The sequence below is a fragment of the Nicotiana sylvestris genome, chromosome 8 (assembly GCF_000393655.2).
Source record: "Nicotiana sylvestris chromosome 8, ASM39365v2, whole genome shotgun sequence".
Classification (NCBI taxonomy): domain Eukaryota; kingdom Viridiplantae; phylum Streptophyta; class Magnoliopsida; order Solanales; family Solanaceae; genus Nicotiana; species Nicotiana sylvestris.
Genome location: NC_091064.1, coordinates 58,659,878 through 58,686,952, shown reverse-complemented (window position 1 = coordinate 58,686,952; position 27,075 = coordinate 58,659,878). Strand labels below are relative to the sequence as shown.

Below are 27,075 nucleotides of genomic sequence, written 5' to 3'. Positions count from 1 at the left end.
CCACTCGCGAACGCGAAGGCCAAATGTCGACAACACCAACAACAGATTTTCTACAACTTTTCCAACATGAATTTGATCCGTTCAACCACCCGAAACTCACCCGAGGCCCTCGGGACCTCAACCAAACATGTCAACATATCCTATAATCTCATTCAAACTTGTTCCAACCTTCGGAATGCTCAAAACAACATCAAAACACCAAATTGACATCGGATTCAAGCCTAAGAATTCCAAAAACTTCAAAATTCCGCTTTCGATGAAAACGTCTATCAAACATCATCTGAATGACCTGAAATTTCGCACACCCGTCACAAATGACACAATGAACCTACTCTAACTTCCGGAATTCCATTCTGAACCCTATATAAAAATCTCAACTATCAACCGGAAAACGCCAAAATTCCAATTTCGCCAATTCAAGCCTAAATCTACTCCGGACCTCCAAAACCCATTCCGATCACGCTCCTAAGTACCAAATCACCTTCCGTAGCGATCCGAACTATCGGAATTCACATCCGAACCATTTTTTACATAAGTCAACATCCGATTGACTTTTCCAATCTAAGCTTACTCAAAATAGACTAAGTATCTCATTCCTTTCCAAAACCTCTCCGAACCCGAACCATCTAACCCGATATCACATAATATAGCTGAACAAGACAGTAAGAAGTAGAAATGGGGGAAACGGAGCGGTAACTCATAAAACGACTGGCCGTGAAGGATACATCCTTCCCCTTTTAAATAAACGTTCGTCCTCGAACGGGTCAAGAAACATACCTGAAGCCTCAAATAAGTGAGGATATCTGCTCTGCATCTCCTACTTGGTCTCCCAGGTAGCCTCCTCCACGAGCCGACACCTCCACTGCACTTTCACTGAAGTTATATCCTTTGACCTCAACTTTCGAACCTGACGCTCCAAAATAGCTACTGGCACCACATCATAAGTCAAATCATCATCTAACTGAACCGTGCTAAAATCCAAAACATGAGACGGATCGCCAATATACTTCCGGAGCATAGAAACATTAAATACCGGATGCACACTCCATAAGCTGGGTGGCAAAGCAAGCTCATAAGCCACTTCCCCAATCCTCTGAAGCACCTCAAAAGGCCCAAAGAACCAAGGACTTAATTTACCCTTCTTCCCAAATATCATAACACCCTTCATGGGTGAAACCTTCAATAGAACCTTCTCACCAACCATGTAGGACACATCACGAACCTTCCTGTCAGCATAACTCTTTTGTCTCGACTGCGATGCACGAAGCCTCTCCTGAATCAGCTTCACCTTGTCTAAAGCATCTTGCACCAGGTTTGTACTTAATAGCCTAGCCTCAGCCGACTCAAACCAACCGAGCGGAGATCTACACCGTCTCTCATACAAAGCCTCATTGGAGCCATTTGAATACTCGACTGATAACTGTTGTTATAAGTAAACTCTGCGAGCGGTAGAAACTGATCCCATGACCCTCCAAAATCAATGACACAAGCGCGCAAAATATTTTCCAATATCTAAATAGTGCGCTCGGACTACCCGTTAGTCTGAGGGTGAAAAGTTATGCTCAACTCAACCTGAATACCCAACTTTCGCTGTACGGATCTCCAAAACTATGAAGTAAACTAAGTACCTCTATCTGAAATGATGGAAACTAAGACACCATGCAAACGAACAATCTCCCGGATATATATCTCTGCCGACCGCTCTGAAAAATAGGTAGTACACACAGGAATGAAGTGCGCGGACTTAGTCAGCTGATCCACAATCACCCAAATAGTGTCGAACTTCGTCAAAGTCCGTGGGAGCCCAGCTACAAAGTCCATGATGATCCACTCCCACTTCCACTCTGGAATATCCATCTGCTGAAGCAAGCCATCCGGTCTCTGATGTTCATATTTCACCTGCTGACAATTGAGACACTGTGCTACAAATCCCACAATGTCTTTCTTCATTCTCCTACACCAATAATGTTGTCTCATATCCTAGTACATCTTCACGACACCCTGATGAATAGAATACCGCGAGCTATGAGCCTCTTCTAGAATCAACTCCCAAAACCCATATATATTGGGCACGCATATCCGGCCCTACATCCTCAATACCCCATCATCACCAATAGTCACATCTCTGGCATTGTTGTGCTGAACTTTGTCCTTAAGGACAAGCAAATGAGGATCATCATACTAGCGCTCTTTGATGCGATCACATAAGGAAGACCGAGAAATCACACAAGCCAATACCCGACTGGGCTCCGAAATATCTAACCTCACGAACCGATTGGCCAAGGATTGAACATCAATTACAAGAGGTCTCTCCCCAACAAGAATATATGCCAAACTTCCCATACTCAAGGCATCGGCCACCATATTGTCCTTCTCCGGATGGTACAAAATAGTGATATCATAGTCCTTTAGCAGCTCCAACCATCTCCACTGCCTCAAATTGAGATCCTTCTACTTCAACAAGTGCTAGAGGCAACGATGATCAGTAAACACCTCACAAGACACACCATACAAACAATGCCTCCAAATCTTCAACGCATGAACAATGTCAGCCAACTCCAAATCATGAACAAGGCAGTTCTTCTCATGGGGCTTCAACTGACGAGAAGCATAAGTAATAACTCTACCCTCCTGTATCAACACACACCCAATACCAACTCTCGAAGCATCACAATATACGGTATATGAAACTGAAGCTGATGGCAAAACTAAGACTAGAGTTGTGGTGAAGGCACTCTTTAGCTTTTGAAAGCTCTCCTCACACTCATCCGACCATCTGAATGGAGCACCCTTTTGAGTCTACTTGGTCAATAGTGATGCTATAGATGAGAATCTCTGCACAAACCGACGGTAATAACCCACCAAACCAAGAAAGTTGCGAATCTCCATGGCTGAGGATGGTCTAGGCCAACTCTGAACCGCCTCTATCTTCTTTGGATCATCCTGAATACCCTCACTAGACACCACGTGCCCCAAGAATGCCACTAAACTAAGCCAAAACTCACACTGGGAGAACTTTGCATAAAGCTTCTCCTCTCTCAATCTTTGCAACACAACTCTCAAATGCTTCGCGTGTTATCCTGACTACGCGAGTATACCAGAATATAATCAATGAAAACATTCACAAACGAGTCGAGATAAGGCTGAAACACGTTGTTCATCAAATGCATGAACGTTGCAGGGACATTGGTCAGCCTAAAAGACATCACAAGGAACTCATAATGACCATATTGGGTCCTGAAAGTTGTCTTAAGCATATCCGAGTCCCTGATCTTCAGCTAGTGATACCTTGAATGAAGATCAATCTTAGAGAACACTCTCGCTCCCTAAAGCTGGTCAATGAAATCATCGATACGAGGCAAAGGATACTTGTTCTTGATTGTTACTTTGTTCAACTATCTGTAATCCATGCACATCCTCATCGTGCCATCCTTCTTCTTTAAAAATAGAACAAGTGCACCCCAAGGAGACACACTAGGCCGAATAAACCCCTTATCAAGGAGTTCCTGAAGTTGCTCCTTCAACTCCGTTGGTGACATATGATACGGTAGAATAGAGATGGGCTGAGTACCTGACACCAGATCAATACCAAAATCAATATCCCTGTCCGGTGGCATGCCCGAAAGGTCTACAGGAAACACATCGGAAAAATCCCTCACAATAGGAATAGAATCAATACTAGGAGCTGTAGACATGTGATTTTTTACTCTCCCCAAGATTTTTATATTTTTAGCACGTAAATATTTATTTTAGGCCTAATATAGCTATTTCAACTCATTTTTACTCTTTTACCTTATTTTATTACAATAAAACGAGAATTACAAAAAATAGGTTCATTAATGTTTTGTAGTCATTTTAAATCTTGAAAAATACCAAAAATAGTTTTGTTTTAACGGCCAGTCTTATTTTAATGGTTACTTTACTTAAGTAGGATTAATTAATAAATGAGATCGTATTTTAAGGCTCGTTCGTGAAAAGAATAAAAACTTGGGCTCGAGCAACCCCTTTTAGGCCTAATTTTGGACCTAACCCATAATTTTCAAGCCCATAATTCCTAGGCTCATACCCCTAACCTAATTCCTACCCCCTATAAAATAAAGCTAATAAGCTTAAAACGGCAGCCGCAGACAAAAATTTTCGACGCTCATATCGTCTATCTTGCTCGTCGTGCAAGACAATATCTACACTCTTAAACTCAAGCTGACTGGTTTTCTTTTAATTTGTCCACCTTCCTTATTTGGTAAGTTCTTGACAAGCTAAAAAGAGAACCCCAATTCCCAAAGAAGGAAATCGGCCGACAACTCCTAAAAAAGCCATCAAACCAAGAAAATCAACGAACCCCTTACATATTGAAATTTCCCGTTATATCGTTGGTTTCTCGCCGTAGGTATTTTTCTCACTTGTTTGTTGGTCTACAACAGTGTGTGCGGGCGTGAAAATGGGGTCCTTAGAGCTATACCAAGTCGTTGATTCTGACAACCCATTTTGACAACTCTGCTTTTGAGGTATAAGGATTTACCCAGTCTTTTAAGCTGTTAAAAGCAACTTGCCATCTTCCGGTAAGGTGTAGTTAAGGTTGTTCGAGTTGCGCTCGATTCTGGTTAAAGGGCGAGGTCGCCGTTTTGAGTTCTACGTTGAAGGTTTCCGGTCAAGAGGTCCGTTGCCGTGGTCCTGTCGGTTTCACTTTCAAGGCCTGTAAGGATCAAGCTCTTATAAAGGCCCGTTGAAGAAAGTTTATTGCCTGAAGGTCCATCTCTCATTTTATACTTGGCTAATACATTTCCTTGATGATTGTGATTGTGAATCTTTGAGCATGGATAAACTTTTTCTTTGTATCTGATAAGCATGATTTTTTTTTAATTCGATCTTCTTATTTCTCACGTTTACATCACTATAATCCGGATATTCTATGGTTTGGATCTACTGCATTGCTATTTGAGCGTATCTTTTTAGTTAGTATTATTTCATTATTGAATTGGTATAGTGAATGTTTGGAAAGATGCTTGTCAAAAGCTTTTAAGTTGAATCTGATAAGGTAAATGGGCAAAGATATTTAAGTCTAGTGATTTAATATACATAAGAGCTCTAACTAGCCCAATCGTTAAATATTCTTGGGTTAGCTTACATTTCCATAAATAATTTACTATATTTCTTCCACAAATAAATTTCATAACCACAGGCCTTTCACTATTATATCGAACTAGCTTTTTAGGAAATAATTCAAACATCGTAGTTTTCTTTAGGCCCATAATAAAATCGTCACAATTACGAGTACGATTCCCGTGGTGTAGTTGTGATGCTTAGTTTTGAAAATGAATATCTGTAGTTCACTTAGTTGAATGCTTTTCTTTTAACAAAATTGAGGTTTGCCATCAAATCACCTAGTCTATTGCCCTCATATCGATATTTTAACTAGTGTAGAAAATGTTTCGAAGTGCGTAGTTGCTTTAGGCGTGTAATTTAATTTACTTTCCTAAACTGGGGTGTGCATTTATGTGCCCCATTTCTAAATCTCAACAACATTAGATAAAATGTGTCGTGGACGGCGGGTGCATTTATGTGACGTGGTTCAAGACGTGTTTTAGATGACGTTGAATCTGTCCTAAAAATAATTAAATAAAAGCAGTTGTAAAGTTGAAATTGAACCATAGGCTAAAACATGTATTAAAATCAGATAATAGGCCAATTGTGATAGCTTAAGCAACCGTGCTAGAACCACGGAATTCGGGGATGCCTAACACCTTCCCCCGAGTTAACAGAATTCCTTATTCAGAATTTCTGGTTCACATACTTCAAAAGGAAAGTCGAATTTTCTTCGATTTGGGATTTAAAATAAACCGGTGACTTGGGACACCAATAAAATATCCCAAGTGGCGACTTTGAATTGAATAATTAATCTCATTTCGAATAATATCACTTTAAGTTGGAAAAAACTCCCTTATGCCCCTTTCCGGGGTAGGTAAAAAGGAGGTGTGACAGGAGTCTCTGCACTGACATCCCTCACGAAGGCTAAATATGAAAGTCAACCTTTCCAACCATCCGCTGGGCCTTCAAGAATGAAATCACCCTACTGGGGACAAAATTAGTCGAACCTCGCCACTCAATCCGTGGCACACCCGTCATAGCCAATGTCACTGTCTTAGCATGATAGTCCAAAATAGCACGACACGGAGATAGCCAATCTATGCCCAATATCACATCAAAGTCCACCATACAATGCAATAACAGGTCCACTCGGGTATCCAGACCCCCAATAGTCACCACACACGATCGGTACACACGGTCCACAACAATAGTATCGCCCACCGGAGTAGATACATGAACAGATAAAACAAAAGACTCATGAGGCGTATCCAAATAACGAGCGAAATATGATCACACATATGAAAAAGTGAAACCAGGATCAAATAACATAGAGGCATTTCTGTGGCAAACTTAGACAATACCTGTAATCACAGCATCTGAAGCAATAACATCGAGTCTAGCTGGGAGTGCATAGAAATGGGCCTGACCACCACCTGATCGACCTCCCTCTCTGGGGCGACCCCTAGCTGACTGACCTCCACCACAAGCTGGGTGGGTGGGTGGTGGTGAAGTAACTGGCGCTAAAGCCGATGGCTGACTCTTCTACTGAGATGAACCTCCAAGACGACGAGGACACTGCCTCCACATGTGAACCAACTCTCCACACTCATAACAACTCCCTGGTGCTGGAGATGGGGACTGAAGGGAACCCCTAGCATCGAAATGACTAGCAGATGCACCTGGCATAGAAGATCCCTAGACTGATGGAGCACGGGACGAACTCTGGGCTGGAAGGGCATTGAGTGATGAATGGCCATGATGAGAACTGTGAGAACCATGACCCGATAATACCCCCACGATAACCTGGCCGAGCTGACTGAGCATGTCTGAATAGACGGCCTCTGCCGTGCGAAAACTAACCCCTCGAAAGAGCACCACCAAAACTACCAGATCCCGAGGCCTGTTGGCCTCCTTCTCATCTCGCTCCTAGCAAATAATTGACTCAATCTCACGAGCAATGTCAGCAACCTCCACAAAAGTAGCACCAGACACCCTTTCCCTGGTCATGAGAATCCGAAGCTGATATGTGAGGCCATCAACGAACCTCTTGATGCTTTCTCTATCCGTAGGAACTAAACAAACAACATGACGAGCTAACTCCAAGAACCTCATCTCATACTAAGTCACAGTCATATCTCCCTGATGCAACTGCTCGAACTGCCTACGGAGCTCCTCTCTACGAGACTGTGGCACATACTTCTCCAAAAAGAGAACGGAGAACTGCTGTCAGGTAAGGGGTGCTGCACCAACAGGCCTACGCCTCTCATAAACCTCCCACCAAGTGAAGGTAGCTCCCGAAAACTGAAAGGCAGTAAATGCTACACCGCTGGTCTCCAGAATACCCACTGTATGAAGAATCCTCTAACACTTGTCCAAGAAATCCTGGGCATCCTCGCCCTTTGTACCACTGAAAGTCGGAGGATCAAGTCTACCAAAGCTCTCCAACCTGCACTACTTGTCCTCTGGCATAATAGAAGCTACATTGTCCTGAACAGCTGTAATCAACTGGGCTGGAGGTGCCTCCAGTGTCTAATGTCCCTGCACGACCTGCTCAGGTGTGCGAACGACGGGAGTCTGAGTGCCTCCCCCGGCCTGAGAAGTAGCTGTGGCTGTAGTGACTGAGACCGCCTAAGCTAGGCCAGTGCATACTGATAAAATCTGGGCCAAGGCCTCCTGAAGGCCTAGAATCATAATAGGCACATTTGGTGCCTGAGCTGGTGCTGCTGGAGTATCCATAACTGGGACCTGATCATAAATTGGGGCGGCTGGTGGATCTGCAGGTATTGCCCTATCTGCTGTGCGGGTTATAGCCCTGCCCCTACCACGGCCTCGACCACGTCCTTGGCCTCTAGTGGCTCCAGCTAGTGGTATTGGTGGTCATCCATCCTGACCGGTAGCACGTGTCCTCACCATATGTGAGAGAATAGAATAATAGAACTCGGATCAATATATTCGCACAACAAGAATTCAGGAATATGAAGTTTTCCAAAAGGTTCTACAGCCCCCCGAGGATAAATACAAATGTCTCTGTACCGATTCGCGAGACTCTACTAAATCTGCTTATGACTCGTGAGACCTATGTAGCCTAGGCTCTGATACCACCTTGTCACGACCCTAAAACGGACTCGATCGTGATGGAGCCTATCGTGAAACTAGGACAGCCGACACAAACACCAAACCAACCGAACAATTATAATAAGCCATTTAAAGTCATTAATAAGCTAAAAATCCCAAAACATAGAGTAGAATAGAACATGTGTAACAAATCAGGCCCTCGACCTCAAAATCATGAATCAGTACAATACTGTTGCGGTGTGCAGCCCGATCCCATAATATTCTCACAACGCAGGCCCTCGGCCCCACTTAGTCAGAAATCTATCAAGCCACCTGGGTAACAGTAAAACATGATGCTCAGCCCACAATATCATTTAAAGTATCAAAATGAAGTAAATATGGATGAGTTATGAAAACAGTAGAATACAATATGACTGAGTACAAATATGAAGTAAAAACAGTAAGGAATGGTAGTAAAATCCCCTAAGGGTCCAAAACAGTTGGCACGAGGCCCAAATATGGCATTTAGCCCAAAAACATGATAATATTTTCCAAAACACAATGATATCAAATAATTTTTAATCAAATACACGGTTTAACAGTCATACGGGACGGACTAAGTCACAATCCCCAATAGTGCACGACTCCACGCTCATCATCTAGCATGTGAGTCACCTCAAGGTAGCACAACGATGTGAAATCCGAGGTTTCATACCCTCACGACAGCATTTACAATCATTACTTACTTCTATCCGGTCCAAACACCAGCCTGTGATGCCCTTGCCTCTTGACTCGGCCTCCGGATGCTCTAAATCTAACCAAAAACAGATTCATACCATCAAAATATGCTAAGTGAACAAAGCCCACTAAAAAATAACCGATTTACATCAAAAAATCCCGAAATTGGCCAAACCCGGCCCCCGGCCCCACGTCTCAGATTCAGATAAAAACCAAAAAACTGGAATTCTTACACTCTCACGAGTTCATACATAGCAAATACATCAAAGTCCGACCACAAACGACCCCTCAAATCCTCACATCAAAGAATAAAATTCCAAGCCCAAACTCCCCAATTTTAGGCTTTAGATTCCATAAATTTCATGTTCAATTAGGTATAAATCACAATAAGATCGAGTATTAAGTTCATAAATCTTACCTCCAAGTGTTTCTCTTTGATTCCCTCTTCAATCCTTCGCAAAAAGCTCCAAAATTGCTCAAAAATGGTGAAGTTTAGACCCAAAATAGAGGACAATGGCTATTTAAACATTTTGGCTAGGTGACCCTTTCCTTCTTTGCGAACGCGGTCAATGGCTCACGTTCGCGAAGCACAAAATTCATTGACCACTTAAATACTTCTTTGCAAATGCGACATCCCGAATGTGAACACGAAGCTTCAGTTCCTCAACCCATCGTGAACGTAACATCCTGAACATGAACGCGAAGCTTCATCTCGTCAACCCATCGCGAACGCGACCCGTAGCTCGCGAACGCGAAGCACAATGAACCTGGACATAGTTGTTCCCATTTACTCTACGTGAATGTGGGAAACTAATTGTGTTCGCAATGAACACTGCACCTAATCCTTAACGAACACGGTACACACATCGCGAACCCGAAGGCCAAACTTCCTGCCTCACATTCTAACCCTTCGCGAATGTGAGACCCTACTCGCGAATGCGAAGGCCAAATGTCTGCAACACCAACAACAAATTTTCTTCAACTTTTCCAACATGAATTTGATCCGTTCAACCACTCGAAATTCACTCGAGGCCCTCAGGACCTCAACCAAACATGCCAAAATATTCCAACCTTCGGAACGCTCAAAACAACATCAAAACACCAAATTGATATCGGATTCAAGCCTAAGAATTCCAAAAACTTCCAAATTCTGCTTTCGATCAAAAATTCTATCAAACCTCATCCAAATGACCTAAAATTTTGCACACATGTCACAAATGACACAACGGACCTATGCCAACTTCCGAAATTCCATTCTGACCCCTATATCAAAATCTCACCTATCAACCAGAAAACACAACAATTTGCCAATTTAAACCTAAATTTACTATGGACCTCAAAAACATATCCTGATCACGCTCCTAAGGCTTAAATCACCTTTCGAAGCTATCCGAACCATCAGAATTCACATCCGAGCCCTTTTTTACATAAGTGAACATCCGGTTGACTTTTCCAACCTAAGTTTACTCGAAAGAGACTAAGCGTCTCATTCCTTTCCAAAACCTCTCCGAACGCGAACCAACCAACCTGATATCACATAATACAGCTGAACAGGACAATAAGAAGCAGAAATGGGGGAAACAGAGTGGTAACTCATGAAACAAATGACCGGGTCGGCTTTAATGGCCACTATAAATAGAGCCTTCCAATGCTCTCATCTAAAGGGGAGATAAAAAAACGAGAACTAAGAAACCCTAATACGAGTATCAAAACTAATTAGATTTCAAAAGCTTAGTCTCTCTCTCTTTCTCTGTGTGTGTGTGTGTCTCTGATTAGTTTCTGTTTCTTTTGTTTCTAAGTTCTCACTGCTCAAAGCTTGAAGCTTTGGTCCTTATATGGCTGAGTGGAACCTTTGTTTGGTCTGCTGCACCAAACGAGGTCAGTATACCTCTACCCCTTCTCCTTTAATTATCTAGTTTGAAGTTATGGATGCACTGTTGTATCTCTGTTAATTGCTTTCGTTTATAATGTTTGTCACTAGTTTATTACTGTTCGTTCTAGCTTATAATAATTTGTTACTAATTTATGGTTGACTGTTCTTATGAATCTCGAGTCAGTTTGGTTGAGTTATAATGTGACTTTGATTACTACTACCCTAAATCAAATGACATTTATAATTAATTTCCTTAATATGTCCTTATAGCTTCTTATACTCGCTCTGATTTCAGATTTCTCTAATGTTATGTTATGATCTTTATGCCTATCACACTAGCCCTATTCAGTGCAGTCTGTTATTATGTGCTTGAAGTTGTTATTTGATGATTTTAACTAAGATGGATATGAAATGTTCAATGTTTAATCTTTCTTTGCTTCGTTGAAGTGTGTTAAGTTTAATTGTTTAAAGTGTTTTTTTTTCACACGAGCATTTGTTAATCTAAAGCAACCTCTGAGTTATTACCGTGAAAGTATTGTGTTTATATTAAATGATAATCATATTCGTGAGCTTTGTTATATGAAACAGTTTCATTAAAACAATTAGGTTAACTCTATGAAAACCCCCAATAACTATTCTTGTATGTATTATGTCATTATCAAGTTATCTCTTTTGAACTAGGCTAATATCATATCTGCTGCATTTGAGTTTCAGTTAATATGTTAGTAAGTTTAATAAAACCCCCTTATTTCTAAACAATCATATTCAATTTGTACAACTGAGTGGAACCTACTTAGCATAAAGTTTCTCCTGTCTTGAACATCATTCATCAAGTTACATCTCACGTTTTCGTACGCTAAAAGTTTTGTCATCGGTTAATTGACGTAGAGTCGGGGATGATATCATCCTGACATTAACGTATTTATGCTATTTATAACAAGCGATAAACAAGTGTTATGAAGGATAAAGGATGCACGAATTAGAGAAAACGAGTTTCGTTGAAAATGGCCAATTTGCGATAAAATACGGATCAAGTGATAATATCCGATAATTATAAACTAGTACCATGCAAGGTACCATATGACCACGGTAGTATAATGTATAAAATATATATAAATTATTTTAAAAATAAATATAATTTTAAGTAATTTGGGGCAATTTTTAAATTATACGAGTAATTGATTAATTACCGAATAACAGAACATTACTCAGTTAACTAATAAGTGGATAAAAATGTATAAATTATCCCCAACACATGGCAAGGAGCCAGAAACCAAGAAGTGACTAAGTAGTCACTTATGCCTAGGTGGCAACCTAGGCTAAAAAGGAATAGATGACTATCCAAAGTCTTGTTTACAATTCCTTATGGAAATGAGAACAAGTAACATAGTGATTCAAATAAAGCAAGAATGCAATTCTTCTTGATTTGAAAATTTCAAAGAACATAATCTAAGAAATTTTCTCAGTATCTCAACAAGCATGAAGCTTGACGTTTCGTTCAAGAAATTCAAAGAAACAGAAGTTTAATCCAATTTTTGCGGTTCTAACAAAGTACGGTGTACCTTTTTCAAGGATATCATAAGGATTTTCCCTACTCCAGGTATGTTAAGGCTAAGCCTTCTTTCATTTTGGCATGATCTCGTAGCTACACGAGTTGATAACGAAGCATAAAGAAAAACTTATTTCCCGAAATTTATGTATATTTTTCTAGTCTCGCAAATTTCTTTCAATGTAGTTAAAAGTGTTTGTTATCTGAATTGGTCCATAACTTTTGCACGTTTGAAACATATGTATGATTCAATTATTTCCTAAATTTCAATGGCATTTTGTGTATGATCAAGTGAAAGGACTATTTGTAACGACCCGGCTGGTCGTTTTAAGAATTTATGCCTCGATCCCCCATTAACTGCTTTCCTTGTGTTTATTTCTGCTATTTTGATTTGCCGGGATGTTCGGTTTTGAGTTTTGGAGAGTTTTAGGACACACTGTCCCTAAATGAGAGCTTAAGTTTTGGAAACTTGACCGTAGTCAGAACAGTGTGAGTATGGCCTTAGAAAGGAATTTCGATGGTTCCGTTAGCTCAGTTGGGTGACTTCGGGTTTAGGAGCGTGTTCGGATGGTGTTTTGGAGGTCTGTAGCTAATTTAGGTTTGAAATACCGAAAGTTGAATTTTTGAAGTTTTCGGTTTGATAGTGAGATTTTGATACGAGGGCCGGAATGGAATTTTGGAAGTTGGATTAGCTCCATAGTGTTGAATGTGACGTGTGTGCAAATTTTCAGGTCATTCGGACGAGGTTTGATAGTCGTTTTGATCGAAAGCATATTTTGAGAGTTTTTGAAGTTCTTAGGCTTGAATCCAATGATAAATTGGTGTTTTGATGTTGTTTTGAGCGTTCCGAAAATTAGAACAAGTTTGAATGATGTTTTAGGATTAGTTGGCATGTTTGGTTGAGGTCTCGGGGGCCTCGGGTGTGTTTCGGATGCTCAAAGGGTCATTTTTGGAACTTAGAAATTGCAGAAAAATGTTACAGCAGTCAGTTCTTGTTTCCTTCTTCGCGTTCACGAGTGGGGTCTCGTGTTCGCGAAGAGAAGCTGGGGCCGGTGAGGAATTTATGCTTTGCATTCGTGAAGTTGGGAGTTTTATGTCTACTTGTTCGCGATGGTGTTCCCGCGTTCGCGTAGGAGGAGGAAGTGTTGCATCGCGTTCGCAACCTGGGCATCGCGTTCAGGATGAAGGAATCTGGGCCCAAGTTAATTTGTTCTTCGCGAACTCGAGGGGCCTTCTGCGTTCGCGAAGAAGGAATATCTGGGCAGTATTTAAATAGCCCATCCGCGACCCTTCTTCATTTTTCCACCATTTTTGAACGGGATTGAAGCTTTTGAGGGTGATTTTTGAGGAAACCAAAGGGGAATCACTTGGAGGTTACAATTTTGACTTCATAACTCGTTTATATGTGATTGAGGACCTAATTAGTTGTGAAAAATTTGGAAAAAATGGGTAATTAGGGCTTGAGATTAAGAGACCTTAAAATGGGTATTTGAGGGGCCAATTGAACCCCGATTTCAGTGTTCTTGTTATGTATAGACTCGTGGGAGTATGAGAATTCTGAAAATGTAAATTTCACCCGATTCCGAGATGTGGGCTTTAGGGACATTTTGGTTATTTTACCTTATTTCACGTATTAGCTTAGAATTTCTTTCTGGAATCAGTTACTTGAAGTGTTATTTACATTATGCAATTGAATTGAATAGATTTGGACCATTTGGAGTTGAGTACTCGTGGCAAGAACATGGTTTCAGGTTGATTTTGAGCTGGCTCGAGGTAAGTGGCTTACCTTAGGATTTGGTATTATGGTAATTGAAATGCCTTGTACGTGAGGTGACGAGTGCGTACTTATGCTAATTGTTGAAAATCCTATTTTCACTTAAGTAGCTTTAATTGTGTTTTTCCTTTCTTGCTTACTCTACTTGAAATTTAAATCTTCTATTAGCTTAGAAAAGCATGTTTAATGTACTTAATTGCTTTATTGTTTAAACTGTCGAAATTGTATTATGTGAAGCATGTTAGGTTAGAATTATCTATTTTTACTTGGTACGAAATTCAGCTTAATTTAGTATTCCTTCTGTTGTTGTGGTGTGTTTTACTTTGGGACAACGGGATAGCATCTCGGGAGATCGCCTGCACGTATTTATGATTTGAGTTGAGGTGCGGGATACCAAGAGATCCCTAGCATGTATATTGAGGATACCAAGAGATCCTCAGGATACTAAGAGATCCCTAGCTTATGTTGAGGATACCAAGAGATCCTCGGAATACTAAGAGATCCCTAGCATGTATTGAGGGTACTAAGAGATCCTTGGAATACTGAGAGATCCCCGGTCATTATCTTTGAGAAGAGTGTTATTCCTGGTGATTGTTTCTGTTTCTGTTTTAGTTATAGTTATCCTTATTATCCTATATTGATTCTTTTAATATCTTCCAATTGTACTGCTTTATCGTATACTATCACACCTTATATTTTATTTAATCTCAGTAGGGCCCTGACCTTCCTCATCACTACCCGACCGAGGTTAGGCTTGACACTTACTAAGTACCATTGTGGTGTACTCACGCCCTTTCTGTGCATGTTTTTCATGTGTAGATTCAGGTACCTCCACTCAGACTCATCACGCTTGAGATGAGGTGCTTATAGAGACTCCGAGGTATATCTTCCGCGTCTGCAGACCGAAGAGTCCCTTTCTACTCCCCTTTTTAGTATTAGCCCTTCTGTATTTTCTTTTTTCCTTTGGATAGATATTTTGGAGTTAGATATTTATAGACATTCAAAGGCTTGTGATCATGAGATTCCGGGTTTTGGGAAATGTATTCAGATTTCGAGAGTTGATATTGTGTATGTCGGGCGGCACTTTTAAACACTATTTTGCTTCACTATTTCGTTTTTATTATTTCTTCCGCAAATTTGTTTATTTTTCGCATTGTTAGGCTTACCTAGTCGTAGACACTAGGTGCCGTTATGATGGTTCACGGAGGGCGAACCGGGGTCGTGATACTATTAATAAATGTCATTCTTTTGACAGAACCGAAACATGCTTAAAGTAGCAACAAGAAAACGAGACATTATCATACAAATGGTGATAATTCATACCTAACTTGCAGCCATTTTGACCGTAGTCATATGTGTTTGGCCGGAACCAATTTTGATCCCGAGTGATAGTTTAGGCGTCCAAACTTCGGGATTGAGTTTTACGCCTGTAGTAAGGTCTTACAAAATTTTCATGCCTGTTGAGGTCTTACAGTTTGTTATGCCAGTTGAGGTCTTACAGTTTATCATGCCTGTTGGGGTCTTACAGTTTGTCATGCTTGTTGAGGTCTTACAGTTTTTGTTGCAATGTAGAATATATCTGGTTATACTGAGTCTGCCCGCTCGGGGTCTTATAGCCTCGTGTTTTCCAGTGTACGGCGATTGGAGATAGTCTCTAAGTCATCAGATTTGCTTAGGCTTGAAGACCGTTAATTGTGAGCTCGGAGTTACCTTGTTGGAGCTTTATGAGCCCGGAGTTCCGACCCTGGGGTCGTGCGGTTGCCAAATAGTTGACGCTAAGTATTCGAGTATTTCAGGATGCATTTGGTGGAGGGATCCCTGTCGAGAGTATGCTGAAATTTCCTTCTTTGGAGTATGAGACACTGAAAGATATTCTTTTATTGCTTGGCGTAAATACATATCATTTCATTGTTGTGAGCTCGGCCCGTGTGGGGGCGGTTCCTTGGACCGTTTGGTCTGGTACATGATTCCCTATTGAAACTCAGTCTGCTGTTCCCCGACCCTTCCGAACAGATGTTATCTTCAAAAAAAAGGGGGGGGATGTCCCTCATCGTTTGATTGCAAAAGAATGCCTGTGGTATTGTCGGATCCTCCTAAGGGGGTACGTTGCTCCGCTAAGAACCTTGCTGGCGAGACCCTCTTCAGGGCGGAAATTCGACCGAGAGGAAAGAGCGCGACGGGTTTTGTTAAGGCCTTGGGGTCTCCGAGTAGAGTTAGAACTTCCGAATGCCCTAGCCGATTGTCTGCATACAGTTCAGTGAAAAAATAACGAAGGAGTGAGGTAGTTCTTCTTTACCGCGGGATGTATAGGTGATGTTCTGAGGTTCGGTATGTTCTCTTCGTTTCGAGGTGTGGACTCTAGTACAGCCCTCCGTTGTGTTTAATCAGGCTTGGCTGCTGATGTGGTTCGCTTACCCTTTGACTCTTTCGAGAGTGGAGATATTGGTGCTGGCGATGCGTCATGTGAGTTATCTGTATCTCAATTCAAGCATAAAAAAATGACCTGCACTCTACAGTTATCCTTACATTTTGTATACAAGTAAAATGCTATTATCCTTAATGAATTCAATTTTTATAGCATCAGAACTTCATATTCAATTGAGTATCTCCTTATTCCAAGCAAGAGAGTAGAGAATTTATATATACAGTATTAATGTATTTACTACCATCGAGCTATAATCGATTGGAAGGCCCTTATTGGGCAACCTCTGATCAGATGGTAAGTTATATACCGAGCCTGTTGTGGTCGAGCGCCTATGAGCGAGCCTAATTGGACGGGATACAAAGCCTAGTATGGTCGAGCGCCTATGAGCGATCCTACTACGGCAGAGCAGATATATATATATATATATATATACACACACACACACCAAGCCTTATTGGGTCAGACAGCTATTTTACTCACTATATTGAGAGAGTTGAGTCAGTATCAGCTGATGAGCATATCCTTAGATTATCTTTGATCCCCAGTTGCTTTCAGTTATTATATTATCAGTTCAGTTTCAGCTTCAGTATATTGCCTTACATACTCGGTACATTATTTCGTACTAATGTCCCTTTTTGGGGGCGCTGCATTTCATGCATGCAGGTTCAGACAGACAGACAGGTAGACCTCCCCAATAGGTGTTTGCCCAAGTTTAGCTTTATCAGTAAGCTACCCATCCTTCGGAGTTGCCAGGTCTAGAAGTTTTGGTGTGCATCTTGTGTATATATGTAAATAGGATATGGGTATGTCGGTGCCCTATTCCGATCATAGTACATCTATCAGTAGAGGCTTGTAGACATATCCTGTCAGTTAGTGCAGTATGTTGGGCCTGTAGGACCTGTATGTATATTTTGTTGGCTTGTTAGTTGAAGTAATTATGACAGCCTTGTCAGCCCAGCCTTATGTTGACATTAAGTCAACGTATCTGTTCAGTTTTTATATTTTGCATCGCACATTATCTTGCAATGTGGCCCATTGCTAAAGTATGACATTACATGTTCAGAGACTCTTAGTCGCATGATACACAAGATAGGTGAGGCACTGAGTGCCGGTCTCGCCCCTAAGCTTGGGGTGTGACAAAAGTGGTATCAGAGCAGTTCTGTCCTAGGGAGTCTACAAGCTATGTCTAGTAGGGTCTTGTTCATAAATGTGTGGTGTACCATATTATATAAGCAGTGGACTACAAGGCATTTAGGAGTTGGTTACCTTTCTTTCAAATCTAAATCGTGTTGTAGTAGCACTAAGTTATAGGAAATTTGAGTTAAACTTACGTGTTGACGTTTGCATTCATAGATGATGGTAACTAGGAAGACTCGGCTAGCCAGAGGAGAGAAACAACAATAGGTGAGGGGACTAGTATGGTACCCCCAGTAGATGGTGCCCAATCGGAGTCGCAGAGAGAGACCCCTACCCAACGATTGTCACACCTCCTTCTTACACCCTGAGGGTATATGGGAGTTTTTTCATTTAAAGTGACATTATTTGAAATAGGATTAATTTATCAGAGTCGCCACTTGAAATAGTTTATTTGGTGTCCCAAGTCACTGGTTTATTTTAAGATCCCAAATCGAGGAAATTTTTATTTCTTTAAAGTCTGTGAACCAGAAATTTTAGATAAGGAATTCTGTTAACCCGAGAGAAGGTGTTAGGCATTTTCGGGTTCCGTAGTTCTAGCACGGTCGCTGAAACTGTTAATATTGGTCTATTATTTGATTAATTACGCATTTTAAACCTATGTGAATTTTTACGACTTTTAACCACTTTTACTATTTTTAGGATATTTCAATGTTATTTAAAACATATCTTAAACCACGCTATATGAAATTCACCCACGGTTCGCGACACATTTTATTTAACACTGTTGGAAATTGAAGTCGGGTCACATTAAATGTACACTCGGATTTTAGCAATCACAACTACGTCACGGGAGTCGTACCCTGTAGCCATGATAATTTAATGTAGCGCGCCTAAACCAACTACGAAGATTCATTTTTAATATCTAAGTTACAATATTTGTGAGGGCATGGATGATCTAATATGGCATACCTCAACCCTTTTTTCTTTTTAAAGGAGATGTATTTAACTATAGCAACTACAAGTGTTAGCTCTTAATCTAAGCTTTTTTTCTTTTTCTTTTTAGAGGAAAATTACACTTAATTGAAAGGGTTAAGCTTAAATTAATTCTTTTAAAAAAGGGATTTAGGCTTGGGCGTTCATCACCTATTACTTGATCAAATCTGAAAAGTGTATGCGGCAAAATCAGAGGACTCAATTTCTCGCTATCAAACAATTTCGGAAGAATACCTCGAGACCCCGAGGACGTGGAGTCGCGACCGAGTCCCCTCCCTCGGAGCTCGTCGGGGCCAGACTCAAAGAAGACGAAGGTCGGGGCTAGAGCAAAAGGGGAAGTTCCCAAGGTACACGGCTAAGTCTGACAGGGCTGACCTATCCAAGGCCTATGCCGAAGCGTCACGTCTAAGACGTCTCATCTCCATATTTTATAATTGACGTATGTTGTACTATATCTGGGTTCCTCTCCTATATAAAGGGAACCCACACTACTTTGTAAGGGACTAATGTTGCTCCAACTATTCTCCACTAGATCAATAATATCTCTCTCTTTCTTTTCTCTCTAACTTGCTCGTTCTTATGAGCTCGAGGCCACTCTTAGCGTTTATTGCCTCCATACTTGTTCTTCATTTATTGTTTGGTATTGGACATAAAACGCCTTGCTTGATCGCATCTCAACTATTATACCACTCCCGACTAACCCTGGTAGATCGAGATCGAGCCAAGATATCGACCTCGAGGTCCTCCATCGACCAGTCCGAAGCCAGGGCAGCAAGCCCTTCTATTTGATTACTGCCCCGTTTTAGCTTGTATTTTATCGTTAAACTTTATATCCTTAACGCCATCTGCTCTAACAACTAGAATAAAAATAGATCACGTATTTTTAGAATCCTATTTACAAATTTAATTGTCGTTACCATTTTCACGGTAAATAGTTTGGCGCCTACCGTGGGGCTAAAAATAATAGTGATTATTTTCTTACTGGTTTCATTACAAAAACGCAAGTTATCTTTCACACTTTTTCTTGTCCAAGATCTCTTGATTTCCGGTCGAAATGTCTGGCTCAGTAAACAGAGTCGAGAATGACAACCTCAAAAACCACGAGGAAAATGGCGTGACTGTTCCGGCTGCCGGAACGCAATCGTAGAATCCCAATGACGCGCTCGAACCGATTCTAGCGGACATGGATTCACATAAAGCACAATAAGTCGACGAAACCTCACACACCGATGGTAGCATACAACATGGTGACCAACTGGAAGCCGAAAAAACCCCGGCTCAGGAAGCGCAGAAAGTTAGTCTTCACGATATTTTTGAAATGTTGCAGGCATAGTAGTTGGCTATTGCTCAGTCACAAAGCCATCCGAAGACTCCCAGTACAGCAGCACCGGAAACTACTCCCCTAGCCGAAAACGGGTACTGAAGAGGTCAAGAAACGGTGGATCGGTAGCCGATCCTGCCATCATGAGAATGCTAGTGGATGTCACCAAAAATATCGAGTCAGGCGAGAAAATGATAGAAGCCAACGATAAGAAGGTCGAAACCTATAACTTCAGAGTTGACCAAATCTCGGGTGCACCCCCGATACTCAAGGGCATGGATTCGAAGAAGTTTATACAAAGTCCGTTCCCCAAGGAAGCGGCCCCGAAACCCATTTCAAAGAAGCCTAGAATGCTAGAACTCCCTAAGTACAATGGGACCTCAGATCCCAACAAACACATCACTGCCTATACATGCGCGGGAAAAGGCAACGACCCAAAAGATAATGAGATCGAGCCCGTCTTATTGAAGAGGTTTGGGGAAACACTCTTGAAAGGAACCATGATGTGGCGTCATAACCTAGCGCCTGAACCCATAAACTCGCCTACCGTACTGGCAGATTCCTCTATAAAGGCACATGTCGGTGCCTTCGAAACAACGACGAGAAAGTCCAACGCATCCAGGGTCGAGCAAAGGGAGAATGAAATGCTACGGGGATTCGAACCTCATTCCTCGATGGAACGAACGGTATTACCCCTGGTCTCGAATGACTGGGCAACACAGTCCTTCACTCAAAGCCTAAACAAACCGAACCCGATGATTTCAGGGCAGTTCAAGGAAAACTTGATCAGGTACCCAGCCAAGACCTGGTCAGGTGCCCGTACCCGGCATCATTCGCAAATTAGGGTCGTGGATGACCATCTGGGAGCCTCCTCGGGCTCAGCTTACTCAAATAGGCTCCTAGCAAAGAAACCAATGCCAAACCCGTGCGCCGCAGACAGGAGGAACACCCCGAGATGCAATCAACCTTGAAACAATCGGAGAATAGCCCGAGGACCATATCCTTGAGGAATCGACAACAAAGCCAAATTCGACGAGGACGTATGGCCGGCAAGGGCGCCTCACCCGTCAGAGTACAATTTCCACATCGATATACCAAACATCGTGTTTGCCGTATGCAAAATCAGGGACGTCAAATGGCTCGGACCAACTCGGCCAAATTCCTCTCAAAGGAATCACAGCCTAACGCGGGAACTACATAGCAAGTGTGGCCGCGAGGTTGAATATAGCCACCAGCTCCGAAGGAAAGATGCCAAGCCGCTCGACAAAAAATCACCGCCGAGAACTGACGAGCGACCGAATTCGAGTTCAGCCCCCAATGTAGAAGGAGGCTGGGAGGAACGAAGTAAATGGGCCTCAGCACATTACCACGATAATAGAGGAGCGACGACCCTTTCCTTGACCTTGTAAAAGGGAGAGCAAAATTTCTCGCTACCGGAGAAAGGCAGATCTAGGGATATACCCCCAAGAACGCCATTACATTCAGCAAAGAGGGAACCTAGACCTCGTCTCTGCCTCATAATGATGTGTTGGTAACCTTCTTCCTCACTCAATCCATTTTAAATAATACATGTGCACATGAGTGCAGGTGGCTCGATCACCACTAATGGGCCAAGGATGATGGGGTAGCTCGAACCGCCGGGTCAAAACATAACCACCTCTCGAATCTTTGACAGATTCCAAACAGCTATCGCTATGACAAGGAGAAAGACCATTTTCTCAGTATGACATAACTGGCCCAGACCGGAACGCCGAGTTCCATATCAACAAAGGAAGCGCAAGGCACAGACGCCTTACCCAGATGACCACAGGCGTATCGCCCAAGGACAAGGCCGCCCCCACTTTGCCAAAAGGATGAAATTCCATATAAGGGATAGAATTAAAACCTTAGGCAGGAAGCAATATGCGACAAGGGGAAATCCCGCCAAACTAACGCGCCTCGGGGATGCCTGACTGTCACTTACAAAATCACAGGCCATTACTTTGAATATACTTCTAAAAAAACCGGTTAAAACAGGCTTCCCTCAAACAGGAAAACGAGCTTCGACCATGTCAACTCTAAAACACGAGGCTTCGGGCTACTCAGCCTACGAGCTAAGAACCTTCAAAAGTGCTCGAAGATCGCCGCTAACGACTTGAAATAGAGGTTCTTCCCGAACCGATGACGGGTCAAGCAAAATTATTTCAAAAAGACCTTAACGAGAGGAAAAAGAAGCCTACAAAATGCCCACGGGAAAAAGCGTAAGAGTCATTTTCGCCAGCCAAACAAGCCTCCGGGCTGCACACTAAAAGGTCTCAAAGACCAAGCAGCGTAAGAGCCACTGTCGCCAGCTTGAAAATTGAAAATTTGAGGATTAAAATGAGCTCGAGTCGTAACCATATTCGGAGACCGACTCCAAAATAGTTAACTACACATGCCTAATGGCATGGCGTAAGTGCCATTATAGCCAGCCGAACAAGCCTCCGGGCCACACACTTAGAAGGTCGCTTCAACCTGAAGCACAAGAGCCAATGTCATTCGCCCATGCAGGCACGAAAAAACATGAGGGTCAATTAAAGCTCGAGACGCAACGTGATTTAGAGACTGGACCCGAAATAGTTGAAACACAAATGCCTAAGGGCAAGGAATAAGGACAATCATCATCCGCCTATGCAAGCGCGGGAGATTGGAGGTCAGGTAAGCTCGAATCAGGTCCCAACTCGGAGACTAGGCCTAAATAGCTAGGTAAAGCACAAACGCCCTGATGCCTACTCGCATAAAAAATCGCACTTAAAAGCCTCCAGGCCTATATAAGTGAGCTCTAGATCCACCGGGCTCCCGTCGGACACCAAAACCAGCCCGCCTGGCCGAAAGCAATGCAGAAAGAGATACAAAAGAGATAAAGCTTCAAGTTTTCTCTTATTTACATATGCAAAAGGCGTGTTATCCATTTACAAACATGTCCTGCAAATATCAAATACAAAACGAAAAAGCGGCAAAATCTACGCTCTGCTCCAAAAGGCTACAGCCTGCCAGCCCCAAATTCGCTCTCCATGATGTGAACAAGAAGTGACCGAGCATCGCACTCGTCCGCCCTTGCTCTAGCCAACTCCTCCGAGAGAACGAAGCCCCTAGCACCAATCTCTTCGAGTACCTCTCTTCGAGATCTGCAGCGAACATATTCCTCGATCCTCTTCTCACTATCAAGGGCCCGCTTCAACTCGGCTTAGGCATCAATAACATCCTTCATATTAATCGCTATCTCCTGATCAGCCTTGGTTCAACTTAATGCTACTTCAGCCCGGGCATCGATTATCTCAGCCCTGACCTTCGAGAGATCGGACTCGAGCTTCACGATCATATCCGCTTGAACTGTAGCATTGTCACAAGCCAAGCGGAGTTGGGCCTCGAAGGTGGGAACCTTGGCCAAGGCGCCCTTCTCTTCTAAAGCTTGAGCCTGCACCCGAACCCTCAATTAACCGCAAGCATTCCTGACACGGTCGGCTTCTCCCTTAAGGTACTCCGAAGCCTCCGTCTTTTTCTGCAGCTAAGATAGGCAAAGGGATTAACCTTAAGGGACAAAAAGAGCGAAACACATGCTACAAAAGGTTACCTGCTCCATCAAATAGCTCTCGAAATTCAAGCTCTGATACGCCTCATATCACTAGTAAATCAAATCAGCCTCCTTCTCCTCGCTAAGGAACCTAAAGGACTCACCCTCATCCAGAGCTTTCCAAAGCCAAGCCCCATGACGGAGCAGCTCAGACCTAAGCCTATCAAAGGTCTGCAAAATAAAAGCTCGATAAATAAAGGAAGATGCAAAATACAGAAGGACTGCGCTGAAACACACCACGAAGTGAAGACGGCAGACTTCCTCGAAAGAGGAGCACACTCTTGTTGGTCCTGCCCCTTCGGCCCCGGGAGAACCAACCTCGGACAAAGCATATTCACTCAGAGGAATCACTGTTCTAGAATTGAACACTCTGGGAATAGCAGGCTTAGACGACGTCCTCTCCTCAAAGACACGGGCCCGTTGAGCCCCATTAAAAGCTCCACCACACTACTGGAGCAAATCCCGTTTATCGCCATCGTCCCTTAGCTCAGAGGCCAACAATTCCTTCCCCTCTCCGTAAGAGCACAACCTCACCTCGAGGAACCGCCCGATACCTACAACGGCAAAGCCGATACAAAAGAAAGAGGAAAATGTCATCTCAAATATATGAAGATCAAGGCAGGAGTAGTGTACGTGCATACCCTGGTATTTCACTTCCCATCTGTCACGGGACATAGCTCGCCACCGACGCTCATCGCAAGTCGAATGGGTCGCCAACTTCCAAACTAAGCCGGGCAGATCAAGAAGTTCACCCGACATCCATGAAGTTGCTGCAAAAAGGAAGGGGACACAATTACTCAACTGGTTTTCACTATAGGCAAATTTAAGGAAGCACAAAGCACTCCACTCACGTGCATAATTCCATCCCTCAGGAAATGGCATGAGCTCCACGGGGATAATGTCAGCCATCCGGACCCGGACTAATCGACTGACCCACACTTGATCCCCATATTCTTCATCATCGACAACGAAGGCGTGGACGAACGACACCGCAAGGTTAACAGGCCTTGGTAATAAAAGGGTCGGTATAGCCTGACGAGGTGGCTGAGCGTGAATTCAAGCCCATCCTTCTCTGCAAAGAACCTCATCATCAGCACCACTCGCCAAAACAACGGATGTATCTGTGCCAAAGTAACCCGATACTTCAAGCAGAAATAAAGCACGACCCTATTAAGGGGGCCAAATGTGAAAGGATATAGGTATACGCTCAAGAATCCGTCAGCAGAGTCCGTGATACTCTCCTCCGGGGAAAACACCCGCGGCGTTATCCACTCGCTGCATCCACAGTATCTCCTCACCATCTCTAGAGTAAACTTCCGCGGATCCTGAACACTGGGAGTGGAACTCTCCCCTCTCTGCTGGACTGGCCCCGAAGTAGGTGCCATGACTATGGAAGAATTGACAGACTAAAGCAAGGACGTGTGCCAATGCTTTTTACGCCTGAAGAGACGAAGGACCTGATGCCAAGGCGGAGGGATAGTTATCCAAAATAATGAGATCTCCGAAAGAAGCAAAAGCCACCCACACATATTGGAAACAACAACGATTCGCCTATCTAGAGTAAAGCCCCGGGAGGCCAACGGCCTCGGTACAAATCCCGGGGTGGTACTCGACCCCAGAGGCTTCCATCGACAAGAAGTTAGGCCTTAAGGAGTCAACTGTATCGTCTCTAGTCTCGAGTTAGTGCCCGACCTTGAGGATCTCCGCCAAAAAAGAAGTCAGGCTTCGGAAAGCCTTCAACGCCATCATAGAACTCGAGGCGGTACCCGATCTCATGGTTTTTCTTTCTAAAACGAAGAGTAATCACGCGAGAGCTCTGATCATGAAGGCTCTGGGAGGGCTTGAGGCATCGCCTAAGCATAGGCAACCCCTCAACTGAAGCCTATCCACTACGCTTTAAAAGGCTATCTGCATCAAGTTCAAAGCAGACCCCCAGGTACCCGAAGCTGACCTTCACTCAAGATACCACTCTCGAAAGCTACAAAACTCAGTGTACTATCTCCATGAAACTCGGAGGGCCCGACAGCCTAAGCCTATCAGATCAATTCATGCTTGGTCTGAGGTTTGATGATGCACTCAGAAAAGAGCCATGTCAATCAGCAGAGGATCGGAAAGAATGCTCGCATCCGAGTTAGATATCAGCGGTCAACAACAAAGGAAAACATTCAAAGGCCTCATAGGGCACGAGAGCATACAATAATAGGGCAAGAATCGAAAGCAGAAATTAAGGAAGTATCTTTATAGTCATAAATATCCATGTAAAACAGCCCTCGAGGGGTCCTTACATGCAATTACAAAAGCCCGCAAGGGGTTTTTGCGCATAAAGGAAGAAACAAAAGGGCGCACACGCGAGATAAAAGCCTAGAGACTAGTCTACCTTTGAAGGTCCACCTTATGCAACAAGCGTCTCCGGGCATGCATCCTCAGAAACCTTATCCCGGCCTTCCACACTGATATCCCCAAAGGATAGGGCGAGAAGCAAGGAGGGATGAAAAAATGCCGTAGCTTTCCGAAGGTTGAAGACCCTCGCTGGCAAAGAGAACCTCGGAGAGATAGTAGACCGAGCGAGCCTCGGTCCCGCTTGCACGGCTACTTAGAGTCCACTTCTTGGAACACCTAGCCGTGCAAGCTACTGGCTCAAGGCAGAGCACCACGTCGAGCTGGAGTACGAATGTGAGCAGCAGTGTATAATCCGAGTCGCCTTTTGAGCAGTGGTATATAATATGAAGAGCTTTTTATGAGCAAGGAAAGTTGACCCCCGTATGTCATCATCTCAAGGAAACAAGGGCAGCAACAACAGATGTAACAGCAACCATAGCAGCAACAGGACGACATGGTTATGCTCAACAAAGAGAAGTTCTGACAAGAGGCCACAACACAGCCTACAGGAGCTCTGCTTAACGGCCTTGAAGCCATAAGCCCCAAACATAATGATCAAGGATAGAGGAAAATGATAAGAAGAAATGGGAAGATGAGTCGACGAAGGTACTTGGATAGAAAAAACAACGCCAAGGCACCCCCATTTATAGGGGGTAACGACATGGTTATCGAGGCTTTGGGAGATTGACTGGTGAACGCAATTACTCCGTTCTTGAAGAACCGAACATATGGTGGAGCATTTATCTTGGGGAACGGGAATCGATAGTGCATTAAATGATGTCAAATACACAAGTCCATGGGACACCCCGATTGCCGCAAAAGCTCGCGCCACAGGTTGCATCAATGGTATGACGTTACCGGAAGAAGCTCATAGAGTCAGGTGTCAGAATGATTTCTCGTCGCTCCGTTCTGGGAAACGTGGAGACTATCTATATGCGGCAAAATTAGAGGACTTAATTTCTCGCTATCAAACCACTTCGAAAGAATACCTCGAGACCCCGAGGACGTGGAGTCGTGATCGAGTCCCTTCCCTCGGGACTCGTCCGGGCCCGACTTAAAGAAGACAAAGGTCGGGGCTAAATCAGAAGGGGAAGTTACCAAGGCAGACGGCTAAGTCTGACAGGGCCGGCCTATCCAGGGCCTATGCCAAAGCGT

At 43.1% G+C, this 27,075-nt stretch overlaps 1 long non-coding RNA gene across 2 annotated transcripts; it reads left to right on the top strand.

The window, feature by feature from the left end:
* Positions 1 to 4,134: 4,134 nt before the first annotated feature.
* On the top strand, positions 4,135 to 17,441 carry LOC104233853 (uncharacterized). 2 transcript variants are annotated; one of them, XR_011401636.1, is made up of 4 exons: positions 4,135 to 4,747; positions 10,677 to 10,755; positions 14,003 to 14,072; positions 17,162 to 17,441. It is a non-coding gene; the product is annotated as an uncharacterized lncRNA (long non-coding RNA). The 2 variants fall into 2 exon arrangements; XR_712746.2 differs by lacking the exon at positions 17,162 to 17,441 and adding an exon at positions 14,893 to 15,137.
* Positions 17,442 to 27,075: the final 9,634 nt, after the last annotated feature.